We start from the raw sequence: 16,427 nt of genomic DNA, 5'->3' as shown, positions 1-16,427 counted from the left end.
TGATCGTCCCCTCCCAGGACCCCTGCTCCTAACCGCCCCCCAGGACCGCACCCCCATCTAAGCACCGCTGCTCATTGTCCCTGACTGACCCCTCCTAAACCCCCACCCTAACTGCCACCCTAGAACTCCACCCCCTACCTGTCCCCTGACTGCCCCGACCCCTTTCCACACCTCCGCCCCAGACAGACCCCCGGGTCTCCCACACCTATCCAACCGCTCCCTGTCCCCTGACTGCCCCCAGAACCCCTGAACCATACACCCCCCCCCCCCGCTTCCTGTCCCCTGACTGTCCCTTGGGACCTCATGCCCCTTCTCCAATCCACCGGCCCCCCTCACATGCTGCTCAGAGCAGTGTGTCTGGTGTGCGGCGCCAGACAGGGGTGCCGTGCTCCCCCATGGAGTGCACAGCCCCACCCCCCCAGAGCGCTGCCGGCATGATGTGCTGAGCCTGCGGGGGGTGGGGGGAGGAGCAGGAGATGGGGGAGCAGGGAAGGGGCACTGGCTGCTGGAGGCCTGGATGCAAGTGGATCAATACGGCCTAACCGTCGTGTCAGCCACATCGCGCTCTGCATTTGGAGGGAAATCCCGGACCTTTTTAGATTTTTACAAATTCCTCCCAGATGGCTATTTAAAAACCAAAAATCTGGATGCATGGTAACCCTACCATAGGGACTCCAGGATCTGCAGCTGCTGCCACCTATACGGTGAATCCTCCAACTCATCATCAAACAGCTCTTCCACATTCTGAAAACTGGCCTCACTGTCTGACTATGTAGGAGAACAGAAACCCTTTGTTACAGCAGGAGAGTCTTGTCAATGCTGCACTCTTTGCATGGCTTTCAGAGGTCAGCGTGAAACATGACTACCCTGCCCCTAGGAGTCTCTCAAGGAGCTCCCTGCACAGTCACTTGGCACCCACCAGTAATGGTCTCTGACAGTGGCATTGCAGAGGGAGCTTAGCAGACCGTCCCTACTATGACTTCCTGAATTGCTGCCAGGACTGATTCTAAGAGAAGAGCAGATTTCTCCTCTGGACTAGGGAGAATCCCTTAGGAAAAGCAGCTGTGGTGGGGGAGGGGGCCATACAAGCACTACCCCGAGCCCTTGAATAGCAGCAACCAGGACTTTGGGAGCCAGGTGATTGGTGTGTCTTGCTGGGAGAGCAGAGCTGGAGAGCAGAAAAGGGCACTGGAGGAATTGTAGAAAAGTCAGTGTCATGGCTGGGTCACGGGCAGCCAGACCTAGTGGTCAGAGGCAGAGTCCACACTCAGAAGACAGGAGTCGAGAGTCAGCTGGGTCAGAATATTGGAAGAGCAGAAGCAAAAGACTTCGTTAAGTCCTAGGTAAGCAGTTTTTAGTAGGCTTCCAGGTGGCCTGCTGTAGTGTGGCTGCTCCCATGAGCCCTGCAGACCCGAGTTAATGACCCAGGGGTCATGACAGTGACTGATCTCTCCCCGCTCAAACCTCCGGCAGGAAACAGTCTCCAGGATCCCGGACACATCCTCTGAGAATAAAAGAACAAAGTCATGATGACGACTAGGCTACGTAACAGGAGCCCCCTCTTTGTTGCAACAGCCCCAAGTGCCCAGAAGAGTGAACAGTTCTTACCTCCAGGAGATGAATGGGATCTTCCATCTAAGCCTCAATGGGACCCATGTTGCTTGGTGTGACAGGATGAGATCATCTCTCCCCACTGCTCTCTGAGCTGGGCTGGCTGCAGCATACATCTGTGGGACAGAGACTGGAAGAGAGATGTTACAATCAGGGTCCAGGCACCCCAGAAGTAGAACAGAGGGTCTGAAACCGAAAGGCTAAGCAATCAAATCAGCAGATTTGACAGAATTTTTATACCGTACAGGGACATCAAATAAGTCTGTTAGGAAAGCTGAGATGTTCGTCTGGAAACTGCTAAGGCCAAGATTGTGACTCTTAAGATTCAGTTTTAGTCACTACAAAGTGTGTTTTGTTCTGTCTGTTTGAAATGTATCTCTTTCTCTTACATAGTATCACTTAAATCTCTTCTTTGTTACTATGCTTCCCAAAGCACCTCACTGTTTTGTGTGTGAATGAAGTGTGAGTCTCCAGCCTACCTAACAGGCTGAACTGTGCCCTGTTTCTTTGAAAGTAGTGAATAATTTCGGAGTGGTGCTGGGCACAGAGTCGATGGGCAGTTCACCAGACATCTGCTGTGAAGCCCAAAGAGAACAAAGGAGCACAAGAGATTCAGGCCCCACTGACCCATGGGAACTTACCATAGAAGAGGCTACACAGTGCTCCAGACACAGCCAGCAGGATCCCTCCCACAAGCTGGGCCATGTCCTTCCCCTCCCAGCCCCACAGCTTCTTCCCCAGCCCAGCCTCAGTAACCCCTCCCATCTCCCTGGTCTCCCCACCCACGGTCCAATAACAGGCTGTTTCTGTAATGGAAGCAGCTTTGTACCACAATTCACTCACCGCTAAATCCTGGCCAGGCCTCGTGTCACAGCTTTCTAGCTGGGCTAGCAACCCCGTTGATAATCACTCTTGCAGCTTGTTGGCTGGGAACTCAGCCCTCCAGCCAGGTGACTGTCCTTTGGTCCACTCCTTCCTGGGTCATGCTCCTTCCAAACAAAGTCCAAAAATGTCTTGAACAGAAACTAGGGCTTCCACCCTCCTGGGGAGCTCTTCCTCAGCCTGATTTCGGCTTGGCCTGCCCCTCTTGGGTTTCTATGGTCTTCTATGTCCCCTTCCTTACGGACGGTGGGAGAACCCAGTCCTACCCCTGGACTCCAGGTTTTGGCCCAAGGCCGTATACTGAACAGCTAGGGCTGCTTCTGTACTTTTGCTGCTGTTTTTCCTTCTTTCGTCTCAGGTGGGGCTCACTTGGTCATCAATTTGGCCTAGCTCCAGGCTTTGCAACCACAGGCCAACCACCCTGTGAAATAATCCCTCCTCCTTAAAATCCGGCCCAACCCGGGGGCAAGTTCTACTCTTGTCCAATCTTCATCCCTCACCATCTCGTCGCTGTCACCGGCTATGCACTCGTACAGCCTGGGCGCGTGGCATCTCCAGCTCCCCAGCCAGCTCGCTCACCAGAACTCAGAGGCCATCCTTCTCTTCCTGCAGCTACTCATTCTCATTAACAACTGCTTGCAGAGCCTTGTTCTGAAGCCACTAGCTTCTTCTGTAGCCTTTTTTCTAGTGCCGCTGCATCCCACAAAACCTTTTCCATCAGGGTCTGAGCACACACCACTGTTCAACTCTTGTGCCTGATTCATCTCTGTGCCAACCATTTCATCCTTCACCTCCCTGCAGCACCCAATACGTGTGTTGGAGAAGGGTCTGCAAGGTCCATGGCCATCTCCATCTAGCCTGTGTCATAAACAGATAGTTAAGGGTTAAAGTCCCTTTTACCTGTAAAGGGTTAACAAGCTCAGTAACCTGAGGAACACCTGACCAGAGGACCAATCAAGGGACAGGATAATTTCAAATCTCTGTGGAGGGAAGGCTTTGTCTGTGTCCTTTGTTTGGCTTGTTCATGCTCTCTTTGGATCTAAGAGAGGCCAGACATGTCTCCAAGTTCTCCTGGAGTAGTTCCTACTATCCAATAGTGAGTATTAGTTAAAAAGGCGGATTAGTCTTTTGAGTTACTTTCTGTATTTGCAATTGTGTGTTTGCTGGAGAAATATCTTTATTTCTGTTTGCTGTTACTTTGATTATGCTGAGGAGGAGGGAGGGGAAGTCTCTCCAGTTTTTATAAGTTAGACCCTGTATTTTTGCATCCTGGTAATACAGAGAGAGTGTACTTTTTTCTTTCTTTAATAAAATCTTTTCTTTTTTAGAACTTGATTGATTTCTTCCCTTGTTTGGAGAAACTGGCTGTTTCTCTCTCTCTGGTGAGATTCAAGGGGTTTGAATCTGGGTTCCCCAGGGGAAGTTTGGGGGACAGGCAGTGTGTTACCCACTTTAAACTTAACTGGTGGCAGCGAGAACCAGATCTAAACTAGGATTTTAGTTTAGAGGAGTCCATGCAGGTCCCCATCTTGTGAACGCTAAAGTTCAAAGTGGGGAATAAACCTATGACAGCCTGCCTCATGTGTGTTTGTCCAAGAGGACACCTTCTCCTTTCTTTCTGCCTTCTTGGCCCTTCCTTTTGCCACTCAGGAATTTCCTGTGCAGGCCAGGTCTTTCAATATAGCCTGCTTCTCTGCACCAAAACCAAAGAACTTTTGTTCCCATCTTGGCATTAGGCAATGATTGTACACTTTCTCATCTCCTCCTCTCCTGGACTAACCTTCTCAGTACAACCCCAGCATGCTCTCCGAGTCTGCTCTTTTTGTTTATGGGCATAGCAGCTTGATTTCCCTTTGCAGGATCTCTCACAGGTATTGCTGCTGCTCCCTCAAGATTACCAGCTGCATCTGTAGCTCTGCCTGCACTTCCTTCTGCTTCTGTTGGGTTTCTAGGAGCTGCTGGAGAAACCCGAGCCCTGTTTTGGCTGCTTAACCAGTCCCTGGAACTCAAATGGGAAATCCCACTTGGGGGGACGGATCTTCCTTTCAGTAACCACGACTTCCATGAGCCCTAACAGATGACGGATTGAATTCAGTCCTGCTGACTATGCCAATAATCAATGAATCTGCTCATTGTTAGGTGCCCTCTGGTCCTCCATCGATGGTCACTGCAGCACCATGGCAGTCTCTCAGCCTGGTAATTTGTCCCTCTGGCTGGCTCACCACCTTCAGTCCATGCTTCTGGGGCTCAGCTTGTCACACACTCAACATCCAAAGAGGTCTTCCCAGAGGAAAAAAGTTCTGCTCTTGCTGGGGCTCTGGTTCAGCCTGCAGCTCCCTTGCTGGGCTTGGTAACCCTCTCTGTGTGTGTGTATGCCCCCTTTTGGGGGGCCAGTAAAGGAACCTGGTCCTACCCTGACACTGGTAGCAACCCAGGGCTCTGTACTCAACAGCTAGGGCTGCTCTTTTCTCTTTGCTGCAGGTTTCCCTGGGCACATCCTACCTCTCTTCTCAAGTTCCCTTCTAGGCTTTCCTTGGTGCTTTCAACTTCCTATCTAGTTCTCATTCCAGTTCATAGCCCAGCTGGGCCTTATCACCGCTGAAGTCTGGTTCTTTCAGGACCAATACATGGTCCCTCTGAGGTAGGACTCATTCTGTAATCAGTTTGGCTAAGCCCCAGGCTCTGCAGCCCAGGGGAAAGCACTCTCCTTTCCCTGTTACAGACCTGCGCTGCCCAGTCCTGCCCTTCTTGGGTTGAGGTGAATCTTGCCCACAGACTCAGGGTTTAGCTGATCACCATATTTGGGCTTAGGTAGACATTTTCCTCCAGGGCAGATTGGCAGAGTCCCTGGGGGAGGGTTCACCTTTCTCTGCAGTAGAGGGCACATGTGATTCACTTGCTAGAGGATTCTCTGCACCTTAAAATCTTTAAAGCATTATTTGAGAACTTCAGTAGTCCAGACATAGGTTAGGGGTTTATTACAAGAGTGGGTGAGTGAGATTCTGTGGCCTGTATTGTGCAGGAGGTTAGACTAGATGATCATAAATGGTCCCCTCTGACCTTAAAGTCTAGGAGTCCATGAGTTCAGACCTCTCCAGTTCAGACCTGGTTTCCAGAGGGGCTAAGTTCACAAAAGGCTTGACTGGCTGCAGTTGGAGTTTTGCTGGTTCTGGTGACTCTGACATTCATCATTCAGAGGCTGACAGGTTTGTTGAGGGGATGGTGAAACCTCACTGCTGATCAGAAGGAGGTCAGAGTCAGGTCTCTAGGAGCTGAAGGTTCTTTTGTCCTGCTGTGGGAAGTGGAGCTGGAGAGCAGAGATGTTATGTAAACGAGACTGCATGATGGAGTTGGAGACTGAGGGATGGGAGCCTCCTCCCAGAAAGGCTCCCAGGAGAACAGATTTGAGGACATCTCTGGGGAGCCTCTTGCTAGGAAAAAAAACAAGAGTGGCACATTGATGGAGATGTCTCTGTCCCAGGGATGGGGGAAGCTCCCAGACAGGCTATGCAGCAGGGATCCCATTTCTCCCCAAGGAGACCCATATGTCCAAAGATGTAAATGGATCTTACTTCCATGAGGGAGTGGGGTTTTCCCTCTCAGCCTCTTTGAGAACTAGCCCTGCTTGGTTTCATAGGACAAGGTGTCCTGTCCCCACTGCTCCCTGAGGTGGCTCAGCTTCTGACTGCACCCATCTGGGAGGCTGTCACACCCCCCAGGGCCTAGAAGACAGGTGGGGAGGAGGTTCCTATTCATGTCACCCTCTGAGAGCCCATAGAAGGGCCAAAGGAAGAATAAAGGGCAGGAGGTGAAGCAGGCCCTGAGCCTCTGTCCCATCCTCACCTCCTCAAATGTGGAGCTTCCTGAGCTTCAGTTGGGCAGACAGACAGTCTGTAGCCCTGACACAAAGGTCCTTCTGCGCCATATGGGGCAGGGAGATCTCTGCCTGGGAGTACAGGGAATGGGATGGCGGTCAGAGCAAGGAAAGAGGGGAGGGGTTTGGGAGTGAGGGGAAGAGCTCATGCCCCAGATGAAGGAAGTTTGGGGTCAGAGGGAAGGACCCTGGTCCACAGAGAGGGGAGAGAGTTTCTGTCAGTGACAGGGGCCTCCATTTCCCCTTCTACTAGCCCCCATTTACAGTGAAACAGAGCAGTACCTGCAGCAGGGAGTGGGAGTTGCTGATCATGGGAGGGGAAGCTTTAAGGGCATCAGATGAGGCACAGCCCTTGCAGCGCCTCAGGCACCTGGTGCAAGTGCCGGATGATGCGGAGCTGGCACATCACCTTGGCTCTGACATCCTCCAGCTGCAGGGGAACGAGAACATGTCAGAGACTGAGACACTGCCCAGGAATCAGGGAGGATTAAGGGCACCTGGAACCAGCACCATCTCCACCCAGCAGCTGCTCATGGCTGAGTGGTGGATTCACCCTCCTGATCCCCAGGATGGAGGCTTCTTGTCCTCTCTAGTGACCTCCAGTGCCAACCCCCCTCCTTGTAGGGTTAGTTCCTGCCAACTCCCCCTCAGTGCCCCTGACAGCTGTTCCACCTCCAACCCACCTGGGGACACTGCTCAAGTTCGTAGAACCCTCTCCTCCACCCCTGCCTCCATCCCCACCCAGATAGGGCAGGGACGGGGGCAGGAGTGATTCTGGCAGCAGTGAAGTGGGATGGGGGGAGGTTGAGACCTTTCTACAAGTCACCCCAGTGACAAATGCTGAAGCCAGAGGATGGCAGCCCTGGTGAACAGGGCAGATCAGCAGCCCCTGCTGACTGAATCCTCCCATTCTCTTGAGAGCGGGTCCAGCCCTGGCAGCAGCAGGACAAGCTTCCCCCACCCATGTGCCTCAGAACTGCCTGGCCAGTCGCCATCACCCATCAGTCCTGGGCCTCCCAGGCTGCCAGTGATGGGAGCAACTCTGGGTGGTGGCTCGAGTGACCTGGACACTAGGCCATGGGGAAATGGGTGCAGCTCTGTGGGGCAGGAAAGGTTCACAGAGGGCACTTAGGGGACTTTCCTGCCCTTCCCAGGAGTGATGGCAGAGCATCACATCCTAAGAACACAAGTCCATGAAGTCCAGAAGTCCCCACTAGGCTTCTTGCTCCCAGGTCAGTGAATGGTGATAAGATGAGAATGAGGCCTGCGCCCCGCCCCAATCTCCTGAGTTTAATGCAGCTGCTTACCTTGTCCTCCTCTGTTGCTGGGCTTCCCGCAGGATGGAGTATGTGAGGAGCAGCCCAGCCTGGCTGACACGCCACAGGGGATCATGGATCACCAGCATTGCTGTCTGGAGGAAGTATTTTCTCTGCCCCTCAGAGAAGAATTTTCCAAAGACCTAAAACCAACAGGACAAGAGGCTTTAGCAGATTACCCAAAGGTGGCAGATGCTTAGGGACCAAAGCCTCCAGTGGCTCTTTCTGGAGGGCAATTTATCGCAGGGGCCATGATGGGCTGGAAATGGATCTCTAATGTGGGTGAGCAGGGCCCACTCTGCCGTGCAGTGCACAGGGATGATAGGGGACCCTGTATTGCTTCCAGCAGAGAGATCTCCTGCACCTCAGTGGCTAGAGGAGTATGCGTGGCAGGGACGCCCAGAGTGGGGGCAAGTGGGGCAATTTGCCCTGGGCCCAGGCTCTGCAGGGGCCCCCAAGAGAACAGCTGAGGCTCCCACCTCTGCCCCTCTCCTGGAGCCTCAGCGCATCAAGCGGCGCCTCAGACAGCGTCACAGCGTGCCTCCGGTGGGGCCCCTGAGCCCTGCCCCGCTCCGAGCTGCATGGTGAGGGGGCGGGGCTGTGAGCTCCAGGCTGAGCTCAGCTCCCTCCACTCGGCATGGAGCTCACAGCTCCGCCCCCTCACCACACGACTCTGAGAAGGGTGGAGCTCAGGGGCCCCACCGGAGACACGCTGCAGCTGTTCAGCGATGCGCTGAGGCTCCGGGTGAGGAGGGAGCCAGGGGTAAGAGGCTGGGGCCAGGGTGGGTTGGCTAAGGGGCAGGGAGCCCTGGGGACAGTCAGGACACAGGGAGGGGGCAGAGGTTGGGGGAGTGGTCAGGGGGCAGGGAATGGGGAGAGTTGGATTGGGGGCATTCTGGGGGGGTCTGTCAGGACTCAGCGGGGGTGGTGGATAGGGGTTGGGGCAGACAGGGAGCAGGGGTGGGTCCCGTGGTGGGGGGGTCTCTTGGGGACGGTGAGGGCACAAGGAGCAGGATGGGTCAGGGATTCTGAGGGTGGCAGTCGGGGGACAGGAAGTGGGTGGGGGTCAGTTAGGGGGCAGGGCCAGGCTGTTTGGGGAGGCACAGCCTTCCCTACCCTAAAGCTCATTCAGCAGTTTGAGGCTTGCAGAAGAGCCAAGCTGTTAGCTTTTCCGTTAGGGCTGCCATCCCTTTCACTTCTCAAATGCCAAGTTATAGTCTATATTTAATTTCAGTGCCATAGGGAGATTCATGTCAGGGGAGGGTAGCTTCATTTAAAATTAGCCACTGGGGGCGGGATCATATGAGAAGAGCAATATCCTTCCCAACCCTACCAAGGGAGACCGCCCCCTCCCCTGCATTCCCTGAGGCTTCAGAGGGGTTAATTCAGTGGTTCTCAAACTTTTGTCCTGGTGACCCTTTCACATAGCAAACCTCTGAGTGCGACCCCGCCCCCCCCTTATAAATTGAAAACACTTTTTTATATATTTAACACTATTATAAATGCTGGAGGCAAAGTGGGGTTTGAGGTGGAGGCTGACACCTCACGACCCCCAGTAATAACCTCGTGACCCCCTGAGGGGTCCTGACCTCCAGTTTGAGAACCCCTGGATTAATTTAATTTTAGCACCCTGTGTCCATTCACATGCATGTGCTATTTTGAGCATTTCAGTTTTCACAACATAGGCTCATCCCAGATTCTGGAACAAGCTCAAATGCTCAGTTTGTGGAGTATGTCCATAAGCTATACTAAAGACAAACCCACAGTAACTGTCTCCAGTTTGTGAGGGACCACATGGAGCCAGTCTCTAGGCAACAGATAAATACATGGAGATTAAGTCCATTAATGGCTATTAGCCAGGATGGGTAAGGAATGGTGTCCCTAGCCTCTTTTTCTCAGAGAGTGGAGATGGATGGCAGGAGCGAGATCACTTGATCATTACCTGATAGGTTCACTCCCTCTGGGGCACTTGGGATTCGCCATTGTCAGTAGACAGGATACTGGGCAGGATGGCGTTTGGTTTGACCCAGTATGGCTGTTCTTATGTTCTAACCTAAATGAACCCAAAGTTATGGAGACAGATATGAGTCAAGGAAGCCAGCAGAGTATCAGAAACCTGGAAAAATCTCTGATTGGATGGGCTCAGGCATTTGGTCACAAGCTGAGGTGGTTCAAAAGTTTTCGATTTTTTTTAAGCAGATTTTTTTATTGTTTCTTTAAATAATCAAACACAGCAAGCAGCAAATATTTGGCCACACACTTCTGAAACCTCAAACCATGTTCAGGTTTTGGCAGACTAATTTCAGCTTTTCAATTAAAAAAAACAACAAATTTTGAAGGAAAGCAGACATTGTCCATGATTCTTTTCTGCTTTTTAAAAACCCATAGTTTTCGATCCAGAAAAATTTTTGATGGAAAATATTTTTCCAACCCTTTTAATTAGCTTTAGTGCCTTTTAGCACTAGCTGATGCTGAGAACCAGTGATACCTTGTAAAGAAGTTCTCAAAACTGGGTTTGTGCCAAAATGCAGAAGGTTTATTTTTCCCAGGGGCGCCTGTGGGGGGGAGCAAGTGGGGCAATTTGCCGTGGGCCCTGTAAGAGCTCTCAGGAGAATATAGTATTGCAATTTTTTTATAGAAGGGGCCCCCAAAATTTCTTTGCCCCAAGCCCCCTGAATTCTCTGGGCGGCCCTGGTGCATGGCGGGAGGGTTAGGGGGGGTTGGAGCTGACATGTCCATGTCCCCCCAAATTAGTGATTTCTCTAGTAGCTGGGTAAGGCCTCTGCAGCTCCTTGGTTTCTTCCAAAGGGAATCCAATCTGCAACCTGACCAGAATAAGGAAACTCATGTCCCTGTTCCCATCACACACACTCCTAGGAAACTTTTCTTCTGCTGCAGCAGTTCAGCTTGTGGGAGGCAGGACAAGCTCACATAGTCTCTCTCACGTGGCGTCTATAGAGCAGCATTCTGTAGATGCACTTGTAGATCCAGGAGCCATTCCAAGGTCTCCTCTGTGATGTTGTGGAAATCACCCATTTCACCTTTGACTCCAATCTGGGGGCGTTCCAAGGTTTGGATGTCCTCCCCACAGTTGTGAGACGGGCGAAGGAGGGTCTTTGATTTTCTACTTGTGCAGCAAGTAGCTACAACTTGGGACAGTGACAATGTGCTTCTTTGGAACAGTGGCTGAGGTCCAGATACCCTGCCATTCCCTGGTGGATCTGGAGACATGAGGGGGGTGCATGTGGTCCATATTGGCTCTGGAGCTCACTGTGTCCCCTACCCAGTTCCCAGGTTGGGGCATTCTGCTTTCTGACTGGCAATGGAATTGGGCAAACCCCACCTCCATTCTCTGCTTCTCCAGGGTGCAAGGAATTAAACAAGGGTCTGATCAAGCAATAGTGACTGACTGACCCAGTGCTCTCCTCTCAGACACTTGGGGATCAGCCAGGGGGACAAGGAGCAGAGACACACCCAGAGCCATAATCCTCTATTAACTCACCCACCCGGGGATTCTGCTTATGCCACGTAGCAATGGCTCCATGTAAGACACTCAAATCATGGCAACTAGCGAGGTTCCAGTGTGGGACCTTTAGCACCAGCCTGTCCCACTGGGTGCTGGATGTGGAACTCTGAGCTGGAAATAAGGAGTGGGCTCTTGTCCTGTTTCCAGGAGGCATCCACTGCAGGGACCCCAGCCAGCCCCACTCCCTGAGCTGGGTCATGCCCTGCCACAGTGTCCTTACCTCCCCAACCCTGGCTGTGTTCTTATAGCCCAGGAGCCTGCTGTCCTGGTGCCAGTCGTGGCACCACAGATGTTCTGCCTCGTGTATAGAGAGAAAGAAAGACACTTGGATCATTCTGGTTGCAGTTTCTGTGTCCTTCCAATCCCATTGGTGGCTGCACAGTGGAATGGAGAAGAACAGAGGCAGAGAGAGACTTGTCCTGCAGCTGGGGTCAGGCTGAGAGAAATTGTCTGGGGTCCCATTATCCACCTGGGGTCACTCTCAGTCCCCTATTGGGTTCCGTGTCCCAGCGGGTTCCTTACCCCTCTGTTGGAGCAGCAGCTGGTACAGCCGGTAAGTCCCCTCCCTGGCCTGCCGGCTGATGTCCTTGTCTGGGTCACTGACAAACAGAGCCAGCTGTGCCATGTGGTGACCCATCCTAGGGAACTCTGCTGAGATCTAATGGAAGGGAGAGGAGAGGGGACTCCATCAGCATTTTCCTGTCAGCTCCCTGTCCCCCCTGGGCCAGAAGGCTCCTTCCCCTTAGCCTCTCTGCAGAAGATGCTGGGGGAGAGGAGCCTCAGATAGACCCTTCATTTGCTCTGCTGCCAAGGGAGCCAGGAGCTGCTTTGGGATGCCAAGCAGGGGCTGGAGCATGGTCCCCTTAAAGGCCCAGGGACAACACTTAACCAGGACAAGAAGAACTTGACTCAAGCCTATTTCATTCCCTGCTCTGACTCTGCCTTCGCAAGAGGAACACTCGGAACCGACAGCCCCTGCAGCAGCAGATCCTACAGCCCGTTGGAGCAAGCCCGCCTACGCCTGGAGTCAGGTCACTTATGTCAAACTCAGGGAGGGTGACTGCGTATCTGAACAGGGCTGTGCTGCTCCTAATGGCCCTGGCTCTCTCCTGGGACACCCTGGACACGATCCAGAGGTTGACATGCTGTGGGGAAAGGAGGCAGGTCAGGATTAATGGGCAAGGCGTGTTTTGCAAATGAGCCCCACCCCCCCAGCCCCAGGGGCTGAGACATTATGCGCAGGGGGGAATAGCTGAGTAATTGATCACAGAGCTTTATAAGGGGATTCTTTCCCCCAGAATGCAGTTTGTATCCTGAAGGTCACAACTTGTCAGGGTCTCTCTAGATTGGGACAAGGTTCAGTGTCGGGGCTGGACCCATCCTCCCAGAACTCCTGATTCCTGAACAGTTCACCAGAAAGAAAACTGAACCCTCACCCTTCCCTGCTACTAAAATCCTTGGTGGAATGTAGGGAGTCACTGAGAGCACAATCCCACCCCGGAACTTCAGATCACATCAGAGAGAAGGGCTGATTCCCTGGGGTCCTCCTGTTTCTCTAGGAAGGAGCGTGTGCCTCTTCTCAGAACCATCTCCAGAATCTCATGGGGTGTGTGTGTTGGGGAGGTGGGTTTTCAGACTCTCACTCCTCAAGACAGCCGGGGGCCCTGTGGTTAGTGCTCAACAGAACCAGGCAGAGCTCTGGCTTGAAGTCCCAGCTCCTTCCTCTGTCCCTTAAGAAAGCAGGACCTGACACTGCATTGCACTGACCTCCCCAGTTAGGAGGACAAAGTAGAAAATGGATCTTCCAGTCTCTTCTTACCAGTCCCCCCAAAGAGTTAAGGTAAAATTGGTTCCCACACCTCCTTATGGGGCTCACCTCCAAGATGTAGTGGAGCCTGTCTGCGTCTGGGGACTCTGCCAGCAGGTTCCCCAGCACGGCATCCAGCAGCTCTGGAATGACTTTGTGCAGAGCCTGCAAAGCATGGGTCAGAGTTAGGGAAACTGGGCCTACACCTGCCACAGGATGGGAAGAGGGGACTCTGGGAAGCTCTGGTGAGACTCCCAAACATGTATACTGGCCCCTCTCATTCACATCCCACTGCAGGCAATTAGCAAGGATTGATGACACCTGGATCTTTGATCCATGAGCTTGGCAGGTCTCTGCAGAGGGTCTTGTAGACAGAAGAGTATGAAACAGTCAAGTTGCTATGGATGGAAGCTGGGCTGCTGGGCAAAACGGGGCATATGAAAGAAAGAAAGAAAGAAATCCCCCAGGGAGGGGTAATCCTCTGGAGGGAAGGATCCAACCCTGCAGCTTGTTCCATCTCTGCCTACCTCACCCCTAAATCTGGAGCTCCAGCAAACCAAGGGAGCAGGAAACAAGGACCACTCTGGAAGAGGAGGAGGATGGAGGAGGAGGATGTACCTGGATGTTGACGGTGTCCTTCTCTGTGCCCAGGGTGAAGACAGAGCGAAGGGCAGCTCGCAAGAGGTGGGTCTCTAGGTCTGGCTCAAGGGCAGGTTTCATAGTGCTGGCGAGAGAGAGGAGCTGGATTAGACTGTGCAGTAATGGGGGTGGGACTGTCGCAAACACGGACACGAAACCACAGGGATGTAGGCACAGGCTGGTGAGAATGGAAACTGAGGCACTGAGCTAGGGAATGACAAGGCCAAGGCGTCACAGACAGACAGTGGCAGGACAGGAATAGCGCCTGTCCCCTGGAGCCTGCTGCCCCTCCTGTATCTGAGCCCGGGAGTGAGCCCCTCCCCACGGCCCCTGGAATGTTGTTAGTGGAGTGAAAAGAACAGCCCAGCCAGGAGAGAGTGAACCTTCCCACCCCACCAGCTCTGCCAGAGGAGCCACTCCTGGGAGGTGACTGACCTGGGAGTGGGAGGGACAGTGACTCCCAGCCTTGGGCCTGAGCAGCACTGGGGTTAGGGGAACCAGTGGGAGGGAAGGGACCTGTCTCGGTACCTGAGGTTGCCCACTGCAACCAGGGAGTTGGTGAGGATGGCACTGGGTGCAGAGTCTTTAGGAAGTTCCTCAATGAGCTCCTGTGAGACGCAAAGGAGACAAAGGAGTGTGAGAGTTTCGGGCCCTACTGACACCTCCCAATGAGGAGATTACACAGCCAGTGCCCCACATGGCCAGCAGGATCCCCCACTACCTCCTGCTCCTCCCATTTCTTCCTGCCCATCAAACTTGTCCCCCTTCCAGGATTCCTGCCCAGCTCAGTCCCAATCCCCTTCTTTCCTCCTCCCTGTCAAAACTGCCCCCATTCAGCACCATCCCAACTACCAAGCTGAGACCATGTGATTCCTTGTCCCCCAGTCTCAGCTGCCCTCCAGCCCCACAATTCCCCCACAGCCCAATCTCACAATTTCTCCCTTCTCTTCTCCCCAGCCTTCAGCCCCAGCAATTCTTGCCCTCTGCTACCTCCTCCCAGGGGCGGCTCTAGGAATTTTGCCGCCCCAAGCACGTGCCTGCGGGAGGTCTGCCAAAGCCGCAGGACCAGCGGACCCTCCGCAGGCAAGCTGCGGAGGGCAGCCTGCCTGCTGCCCTCACGGAGCCGGCAGAGCGCCCCCTGTGGTTTGCCACCCCAAGCACGTGCTTGGCATGCTGGGGCCTGGAGCTGCCCCTGCCTCCTCCACCACCACCCAGCCCCCACCCATTAGCCCGGTGATAGCCCTGCCAATCCCATGTCTCTCTCCTCCCTCCAGCTGCCAGATGACGTGTCTCACTCACCACAATCCTCTCCATCACAGCCACTTTGCAGCAGCGTGGCTCCAGCGTGTCCTGCCCTCTGTTCTATGCAGCAAGACACGCGGGGTAGATGGCCTGCAGGAACCTGAGCTGCTGCCCCTCATCCTGTACCCACCAGGAGTGGGGGATAGCGAGAGAGAACCTGTTAGCTAGGGACCTTCCTGCCCCACCCACACCAGCTCCAGGGCTCTGGCCTCAATGGGGGATTGTGGGGACCCACCTAGTGTCCAAATCCCCCACGACTCCTACACAAGCAGGATCAGGAACTGGGACAGTGCCTGTGGGGGGAGGAGACCTCGGCTGTTGTGGGACAAACACCCCCATCTTGGGGGTCCCACATCATGGATGTAAAAGGGCCCCATTAGGGGTGGTGGATCATCAGGGACAAGCCCTTCGGCAGGGGGTGGGGATGCTGGGAAGGGACAGGACAATCTTGGTTCCAGCCCAGGTGGGGAACATTTGTACCTTTTCTCTGCACTGGAGCTGCTCTCTGATGACCTAGAGAGCAGCTCCATCCATGGACAGGTCCAGCCATTCCTCCTCCTCTGAATCCCTGGGGGTCCCTGCACCAGGGAGAGAAGGTAACAGGGGGATGCCTGCTGCCACTTGGGGGCAGGACAGGGGCGTGGTGGGCATAGTAGGATTAAAGACCCCATCTTTCCACCTCAAGCACCCAGGGCAGATCGGGCCCCACACCTCCCTCTCAGGGATGCCTTCAGCCTCCAACAGCTTCAGAAGCCCATAGCAGAGAGCCCCCCCTCCACTGTCCAGGACTACGTGGGAGGTGCCGACTCCCCCGGCCACGGAGCACCAAGGGACAAAGTGGCAGCAGCTCTTGATGCCCCCACCCCCAGTTCCCCTTGCTGCAGGGGCAGCTGTGTGACTGCTGCTGGTGTCAGTGGGGTTCACATGGCTCAGGCCAGACACCTGGGCTGGGGACACCCCCCCCCCCCCGCACCATATCACTGGGAGAGTTTTTGGGACCAGGGGGTTCACATCCCCGTCCTCACCCCTCCCTGAGCCCAGCTTGGCTCCTCACCTGGAACAAAGCAGCAGTGTCCATCGGTGTCGTTGCTGCCAGAGTCCCAGGCACTGCTGCTGTCCCATGCGGAGCTGCTGCTGCTGGGACAGGGATCTTCCACCTCCTGGCCTGAGGGGGCAAGAAGGTCCTCAGTGACTGGGCAGGGCGATGCCTCCTGCTGGGAATGAGGGCTGGGCTTCTGGGGCCGCTGCTGCCCATACAACAAGCCCCAGAGCCTCACTGCCCAGCGCCCCACCTGGGCTGGGTCCTGTCTGCGAAACCGCATCCTGAGCCAGCTCCATCTGGGCCTGCGCCGGGGCCTCTCCCAGCTTGGCGCCTGTGCCGGGAGCTGGATTTGTTTGCCAGAAGGCTGGGCACTTCTGCCTTCTGGCCTGGATGGGAGCTGCTTCCCCGCCAGCGGGGACTGAGAGATG

The 16,427-nt window shown here is 54.3% G+C and overlaps 2 long non-coding RNA genes across 2 annotated transcripts; both read right to left on the bottom strand.

The window, feature by feature from the left end:
- Positions 1-485: 485 nt before the first annotated feature.
- Positions 486-3,463, bottom strand: LOC120383816. Its single transcript, XR_005588534.1, has 3 exons — positions 2,455-3,463; positions 1,609-1,741; positions 486-1,504 (listed from the first exon to the last, which is right to left on the bottom strand). It is a non-coding gene; the product is annotated as an uncharacterized LOC120383816 (long non-coding RNA).
- A 2,001-nt stretch (positions 3,464-5,464) lies between these two features.
- LOC120383818 lies at positions 5,465-9,684 on the bottom strand. The gene is made up of 4 exons (XR_005588536.1): positions 9,626-9,684; positions 7,675-7,826; positions 6,650-6,797; positions 5,465-5,924 (listed from the first exon to the last, which is right to left on the bottom strand). It is a non-coding gene; the product is annotated as an uncharacterized LOC120383818 (long non-coding RNA).
- Between the last annotated feature and the right edge of the window lie 6,743 nt (positions 9,685-16,427).

Source organism: Mauremys reevesii, linkage group 15 (genome assembly GCF_016161935.1).
Source record: "Mauremys reevesii isolate NIE-2019 linkage group 15, ASM1616193v1, whole genome shotgun sequence".
Classification (NCBI taxonomy): Eukaryota; Metazoa; Chordata; order Testudines; family Geoemydidae; genus Mauremys; species Mauremys reevesii.
Note: the sequence above shows the minus strand (reverse complement) of the source record. Positions and strands in the feature narration are given on the sequence as shown.